Source organism: Lipotes vexillifer, unplaced genomic scaffold (genome assembly GCF_000442215.2).
Source record: "Lipotes vexillifer unplaced genomic scaffold, Lipotes_vexillifer_v1.1 scaffold500, whole genome shotgun sequence".
In the NCBI taxonomy this organism is placed as follows: domain Eukaryota; kingdom Metazoa; phylum Chordata; class Mammalia; order Artiodactyla; family Lipotidae; genus Lipotes; species Lipotes vexillifer.
The window spans coordinates 1,813,932-1,822,285 of NW_006778765.1; the positions used below are offsets into that span (position 1 = coordinate 1,813,932).

General features: G+C 43.8%; 1 protein-coding gene across 2 annotated transcripts in view; it reads right to left on the reverse strand.

Moving 5' to 3' along the window:
* NT5DC2 (5'-nucleotidase domain containing 2) overlaps positions 1-8,354 on the reverse strand; it is a 17,900-nt gene that overhangs the window by 5,530 nt on the left and 4,016 nt on the right. The window lies entirely within an intron of this gene.

An 8,354-nucleotide genomic window follows, 5' to 3' on the forward strand; every position in this document is an offset into this window, starting at 1 on the left:
TGGGACTTCCCTGGTGGCGCAGTGGTTAAGAATCCACCCGCCAATGCAGGGAACACGACTTCGATCCCTGGTCCGGGAAGATCCCACATGCCGCGGAGCAACTAAGCCCATGCACAACTACTGAAGCCTGCGTGCCTGGAGCCCTTGCTCCACAAGACAAGCCACCACAATGAGAAGCCCAGCGCACTGCAACAGAGTAGCCCCCCTGCTCACCACAACTAGAGAAAGCCTGCTCGCAGCAACGAAGACCCAACGCAGCCAAAAAACCCACAAAAAAACAAAGAAAGAATCCGCCTGCCAATGCAGGGGATACGGGTTTGAGCCCTGGTCCGGGAAGATCCCACATGCCATGGAGCAACTAAGCCCGTGCGCCACAACTACTGAAGCCCACATGCCTAGAGCCTGTGCTCCACAACAAGAGAAGCCACTTGCAATGAGAAGCCTGCGCACCACAACGAAGAGTAGCCCCAGCTCGATGCAACTAAAGAAAGCCCGCGAGCAGCAGTGAAGACCCAGTGCAGCCAAAAATAAATAAATTTTAAAAAGAAAAAAAAAAAAGATTAGGAGACCACCTGAGACAAGATTAAAGGAGTGCAGATCCTGCACACACCCTAATCTTATCAGCAACCCCACCCTTGAACGACTGCTATAAAAACTCCTCACCAATTCCTCCCTGGTTGGGCAATAGTGTTTTGGCGCAGGAGCCTCTCCCCCTTTGCCTGCCAAAGCAATAAAGCTATTCTCTTCTACTCGTCTCCAAGATTCGATTTGGCACTGGTGCAGGGAGGCTGAGTTTTTAGCATCAAATTTGGCGCCCAACATGGGGCTGACTTGTGGACAGTCCTGGGGTGGGGGGCGGGGGGCGGGTTCCCTGGCTTATTGGATGCTCCAAGATTTTCTCCATGCCAGCCTCATTCAAGAGTGGAGGGCTGAAGAACTCCTTTAGAGACCAGATCACCTTGGGACCCTTGTCTGGGAAGGCTAAGCCCCAGTCATACCCCATCGGCCATCCTGGCAGCTGGAACTCCGAGGTGGGATGAGACAGTGGAAGAGTGGTCCTGCTAGGGACCACCCTAGCAGCTGCAGAGGCCATCTTTCCCTTCAGGATGTTCCTCTCTTCCGCCTGCCTGGACCACCCTGGACTGCCTACTCCAGGGAATTATTTTGGGGAAGCAGAAAAGTAGCATTTGGGACGTCACAACATCTCAGCTAGCATTTGGGGAAGTCCCCCAGCGTGTACTCCGTGGCCACTTTGACCCTGTCCGTTTGGGGGAAACTTGGTTCCCATTTGGGGGATTCTCCATTCCAGGAAATACCATTTGAGAGGTGTGCCACTTGGGCAGAGGTCACGGGCTAAGTGGGACTTGGAAGCCCATTTGGTTTTGGTTTCTGTTTGGGTTTTTGGTTTCTTTGGTTTGAGGCTTCTGTTGCTGGCTAGGATTTTGGTTTGTTCTTGGTCTGACCATGAGTGTTCTTTCAATCAAACATGGGAAGTGCTTCTTCGATTCCATCTGATAGTCCCCTGGGGAAAATTCTGGCAGACTGGTCAACCTATAGCTATCATCCTATGACTAAAAAGAATGAGATTCTATTGTAACTCTGTTTGGCCAATGTACATTCTTAAAAGTAAGGAGAGGTGGCCTTTGTGTGGTAGCCTAAATCATTATTCTATTCTTCAGCTAGAATCGTTTTGTCACAGGAATGGGAAGGCTGGGAACTCTCTCCACTCCATCTGGGCTAGCCACTCCGGGCTCTCCAAGAGCCAACTCTGGTTTTGTTCTTTTTCAAGAACTGAGCCAATCTGTTTGGAAACCTTTGTCTGGGAGTGGAAGCAGAATTTTTAAACTACACCTCCTCTAATTATCTGTGTGGCCATAGCTTATCTGTCGTTTGTGCTTTTATGTGTATTGTTTTGAGGTGAGCCACTCTGGCTTGCGCAGGGTGGGAAAATTCTACCTGCTCATTGCGGGCCACTTTGAATTCTCTGTCTGGGAGTGGAAATGGAATCTTTGGGCTACACCTTGTCTGATCTTTTGTTTGTGGGACGATGTTTGTTGTTTGTATGTGTGTGTGTCAGTACTTGCACTGACCGGTTGAGACATCTTTCGTGAATAACAGAGCTCACGTGTGACATCAGTGTATCCTTCCCTATTGCGTGGGGCTTTGCCTATGGAGGAATGTTGGTTGGGATTTTCCCTTTTGGACTAGCCTTGTTATAGGTGACCAGAGCTCTGTTCAATCTCTGTACACCCCCTAGGGTATTTTTACAAAACTGGGAGCTCTTCAGCTATGCTCCCATGAAAGGGAATTGGTATTTCTTTCCCCCTGTGCCTAGGTCCTCAGGAACACGTTATCTAGACCATCTCTAGTTCCTGAGACTGAAGAAAAAGGGCAAGGGAAAGAAGGCCTTATTAAACTCAAGTGGAAAAACTGTGAGATCTCTGGTTCTGTCTTTATGTAGAAGCTACCTTGTAAATGAGCTCTGTTTGACTTAAAAGTAAGAGCTTACAAGTTAAATCTAAATGTCTAAAAAATTGGCCAATATAAATTTTGGACTACAAGATCTGGGAAATATTCAGTACTGAATTGATATCTGTTACTGAAGGTAGCTTAAGCTTGTTGGTTTAATTAATATAGACATGTCTTTAGAATCATCAGTGTTAAGTAAAGCAAACGAGGTTAAGAGTTTTTAGGTAAACTCTTTACGAATAAGTATTTTAGGAATGTCTACTTAAGAATAATCTCTCCAGATGCTTGGTAACTTAAAATTGTAGAGTTGTGCTAAATTAAGTTAAATGATGGAAGTTTATTGAATAGGTAGGCCATTTCCAAGTAAAATAAGATACTGAAACATTAATTACTGAATACTGGCTTCCCTTTGCAGAGAAACTAAAGGTATGTAGGAACTAAAGGTATTTGGTGCCACCCTGTGATTCTGTATAAGAAAGCACATGTCTGGGACTTCCCTGGTGGTCCAGTGGTTAAGAGTCTACCTTCCAATGCAGGAGATGTAGGTTTGATCCCTGGTTGGGGAACTAAGATCCCACATGCTGTGGGGCAACCAACTAAGCCCACACGCTCTGGAGCCCGCGTGCCACAACTAGAGAGAAGCCCCGCATGCCGCAAAGAAGAGCACGCTTGCCACAACTAAGACCTGACGCAGCCATAAATGAATGAATGAATGAGTGAATGAATATTAAAAAAAAGAAAGCACATGTCTTTAGAAATTATTGGTATTTATGTTTTTAAATCTACAGAGTGCTGAAGACAATTCATGGTTGCTTAAGGAAAGTAGAATGGCACTGCATTTTCCTAAGGAAAAAAGTGATTTTTGCCCTAGAGCTGGTTGATTTTGAATGGAAAAGGGGCAAAATGTTTACAGAAAGTTGTAGAAGGTGCAGAAAAGGAAAAGGAAATTTAGTTGGGTAAATGAATTTTGTTGGGAGTGGGCTGGGACAAGACTGGATTTGGTTTCTTCCTCTAAAGTTTTCTTGAAATACTGCTTTTGATAACAGCTTGTGAGTTCCTTTGCCTTTAAGTGATCTGTATTCACCTTTAAAATCTTTTCACTTTGGTTAAGTAAATAGCATTTTTTGGCAGTTTCTAAAAGTTCTTTTGACCTCCATCTAACTTTAAGATGCTTCAGAGGGCCCCTGAGGCATCTCAGAGAGAAACATTTAATTAAGATTTAGTACGTTAGGGGCTTCCCTGGTGGCGCAGTGGTTGGGAGTCTGCCTGCCAGTGCAGGGGACACGGGTTCGTGCCCCAGTCCGGGAGGATCCCACATGCCGCGGAGCAACTGGGCCAGTGAGCCACAACTACTGAGCCTGCGCGTCTGGAGCCTGTGCTCCTTAACGGGAGAGGCCGCGACAGTGAGAGGCCCACGCGCCGCGATGAAGAGTGGCCCCCCGCTTGCCACAACTAGAGAAAGCCCTCGCACAGAAACGAAGACCCAACACAACAAAAATAATAAAATTAATTAAAAAAAAAAAGATTTAGTACGTTAAATCAAATGTAATCAGTTGTAATTCTGGTTATTGTAACCAAGTTTCCTTATCGATTACATTGTAATCAGATGTTTAACCGCATCCTTTAAGTTCTTCTGTCATTTATAGACAGTTATTGTACTCTGATGCTTTTGCAGAAGTGCTTCATCTTCAAGATTTATGCGAAGGACCTTCAGACAAATACAGGTCTCTCATAAATGTCATATCATACCACTGAGCTGGGTCTGCTGCTTAAGGCACATGTACAATGCTTGTGTGACAATTGGGTATAAATGATAAAACGTATGTCTTATAAAATGTTTCCTCACTGACATACCTCTGAGCTTGTTCACGATACCCGATCAGTTTTCCCCCAGTGTGGATTAACTAGGCAAATATAAAGGAGGCCTAGCATGGAGGGACATGATCTGCAACCAGGTCAAACAGCTGTATCACCCTGGCATTGAGGGACAGCTATTTTCATTATCAGTGCTTTCTACTGAAAGATTTGCAACCAGAGGGAAAATGATGAAAAAAATCTGCATGTATTGAGGTGTGGGTAAGTCACTGGCTTATACATGGTTTAACTTTTAAAAAAGGCCTGTTTTGTGGCCTTTCAGACACACATTGTACATCTGCTTTGACACTGAGGAGGGGAGTGCATTTGAAAGTCAAAATGGAGTAACTACGGTAAAACTAATTGACCACTGTGTATGTGATTTCGGACATATTTCTGTATTGTTGCAAACTTGAATTTTCTGAGCTGCATCAGACTTGGGATGCCACAAGGATTTAAAAATTCCCCCACCCTCTTCAACGAGATTTTGGCTAAAGATTTACAAGATTGCATGTGGATCAAGGTTGAGTAGAGGCCTTCCCAGCCAGAACAGAAAAAGTATTAGAAGTGACAAAAGCTCTTCTTAAGGACATTATTCCTAGGTACAGGCTTCCCTCTACTATTCAGAGTGACCATGGATCTGCTTTCATAGCAGAAATAACACAAACAGTAAATAAAGCTTTAGGTATATAATGGAAACTTCATTCAGCATGGAGACACCAATCTATGAGAAAGGCTAAGAAGATGAATCACACCGTGAAGAACTTTTGCTAAGCTATGCCAGGAACCTCATCTAAAATAGAACAAGGGCTTGCCAATTGCTCTCCTCCATATGTGGGCGGCCCCTAGAAGCAGGCGAGGATTGAGCCCTTAAGAAATTATATACAGGCGACCATTCTTGGCTCCTAAGAGTAAAGAAAGAAAAACAGTTCATGGTTCTGGGAAAGTTGGACAGCTGCATGTAAATCAATGAAGTTAGAACACACCCTCATACCATGCACAAAAATAAACTAAAAATGGCTTAAAGACTGAAACGTAAGACATGACACCATAAAACTCCTAGAAGAGAGCACAGGCAAAACATTCTCTGACATAAATCGTACCAATGTTTTCTTAGGTCAGTCTCCCAAAACAAAAATAAACAAATGGGACCTAATGAAACTTACAAGCTTTTGCACAGCAAAGGAAACCACTCAAAAAATGAAAAGACAACCTACGGAATGGGAGAAAATATTTGCAAATGATGAGACAGACAAGAGTTAATCTCTGAAATATACTAACAGCTCATACAACTCAACAACAAAAAAACAAACAACCCAGGGAATTCCCTGGAGGTCCAGTGGTCAGGACTCTGCACTTTCACTGCTGAGGGTACGGGCTTCATCCCTGGTTGTGGAACTAAGATCCTGCAAGCTGCACAGTGTGGCCAAAAAACAAACAACAACAAAAAAAAACAAAAAAAGAAAAAAAAAAACACCAATCAAAAAACAGGCAGAAGACCACAATAGACATTTCTCCAAAGAAAACATTTAGATGGCCAGTAGGCATGTGAAAAGATGCTCACCATCACTTATTATTAGAGAAATGCAAATCAAAACTACAATGAGGTACCACTTCACACCAGTCAGAATCCCCATCATTAAAAAGTCTACAAATAACAAATGCTGGAGAGGGTGCAGAGAAAAGGGAATTCCACTCTTGGTGGGAATACAAGTTGGTGCAGCCACTATGGAAAACAGTGTGGAGGTTCCTCAGAAAACTAAACATAGAACTACCATATGATCCAGGAATCCCGATCCTGGGCATATACCCAGACAAAACTATAATTCAAAAAGATACATGCACCCCTATGTTCACAGCAGGACTATTCACAATAGCCAAGACATGGAAACAACCTAAATGTTCAACAGATGAATGGATAAGGAAGATGTGGTACACATAAAAAATGGAATACTACTCAGCCATAAAAAGAATGAAATAATGCCATTTGCGGCAAACATGGATGCAACTAGAGATTATCATACTAAGTGAACCAAGTCTGAAAGACAAATACCATATATATCACTTACATGTGGAATCTAAAATAGGGCACAAATGAACCTATCTACAAAACAAACAGATTCACAGACATAGAGAACAGACTTTTGGTTGCCATGGGAGAGGTGGGGAGGTGGGGAGGCAGAGGGATGGACTAGGAGTTTGGGGTTACTGGATGCAACTGTTACATTTAGAATGGATGAACAGGGACTTCCCTGGCAGTCTAGTGGTTAAGACTTTGCCTTTCAATGCAGAGGGTGTGGGTTTGATCCCTGGTCAGGGAGCTAAGATCCTACATGCCTCGTGGCCAAAAACCAAAACATAAAACAGAAGCAGTACTGTAACAAATTCAATAAAGACTTAAAAAAAGAAATGGTCCATATCAAAAAAAAAAAATCTTAAAAAAACAAAAAGAATGGATAAACAACAAGGTCCTACTGTATAGCACAAGGAACTATATCCAATCTCCTGGGATAAACCATAATGGAAAAGACTATAAAAAAATAATGTAGGGCTTCCCTGGTGGCACCGTGGTTAAGAATCCGCCTGCCAATGCAGGGGACACGGGTTTGAGCCCTGGTCCGGAAAGATCCCACGTGCCACGGAGCAACTAAGCCCATGCACCACAACTACTGAGCCTGTGCTCTAGAGCCCATGAGCCACAACTACTGAAGCCCACACGCCTAGAGCCCATGCTCCGCAACAAGAGAAGCCCCCACAATGAGAAGCGTGCATGCCACAACGAAGAGTAGCCCCTGCTTGCTGCAACTAGAGAAAGGCCGCACACAGCAGCAAAAACCCAATGCAGCTTAAAAAAAAAAAAAAAAAGTATATATGTGTATAACTGAGTCACTTTTATATAACAGAAATTAACACACGGTAAATCAACTATACTTCAAATAAATAAATTAAGCAGTATGTACAACAGATTGGTCAATTGTTAACCGCCAAGCATGAGTTTGTGTCTCACAGGTCTCCCCCTCGCCTGGAAGCTCCCTTTCATCCCTTCAAAGACGGAGACAGGGTGCTGCTGAAAGTGTGGAAAGAACAAGAACCTGAGCAGCAGCTTGAAGAGATATGGAAGGAAGCCTATGATGTTCTTACCACTCATACCTCTCTGAAATTGGATGGAGTAAAACCATGGGTACATCACACTAGAGTAAGATGATCACCAGAGACTGATCAGCCACGCCTGCCTACAGCCAGCGAACAAGACTCCTAAGAAGTGGATATCTCACCCTTTGGGAAACCTTAAGTATTTGTTCTGACAAGTGGAATGAAGTTTTGTTTTCTTATTCTTTCTCATACCTTTTACTTTTCCCCACTAATCTATAGATTCATATGCTGATTCTCTTGATAATTCTTAACTGCTGGATATGTGGTGAGCTTCCTATTTCCGAGTCTTCAGGATTGACTTGGTGAGTTTTCCCCCTTACAGGGAATTGTTTGGAAACAACTGGCTACAACAGCCCAGTTCCAGACTCGGTTTCCGATTTACTCTCCTGAATTTCTAAGGAAGTGAGATCTACACCATCTACTAAAGATCCAGTTGTCACTTGTTTTACCTTTAACTTGGGTCTGTTGCACCAAAATGGCAGACTAAGGGATTGAGATCTTAATCATACAGGACTCCTCGGATCCAGGACGAGGAATTCAAGTATTTCTAATATTTCTTTTTCTTTAATAAATTTATTTATTTTTGGCTGTGTTGGGTCTTTGTTGCTGTGTGCAGGCGTTCTCTCCTTGCAGCGAGTGGGGGCTACTCTTCATTGCAATGCACAGGCTTCTCATTGTGGTGGCTTCTCTTGTTGCGGAGCACGGGCTCTAGGCATATGGGCTTCAGTAGTTGTGGCATGCAGGCTCAGTAGTTGTGGCTTGTAGGCTCTAGAGCTCAGGCTCAGTAGTTGTGGCGCATGGGCTTAGTTGCTCCGTGGCACGTGGGATCTTCCCGGGCCAGGGCTTGAACCTGTGTCCCCGGCATTGGCAGGGGGGGG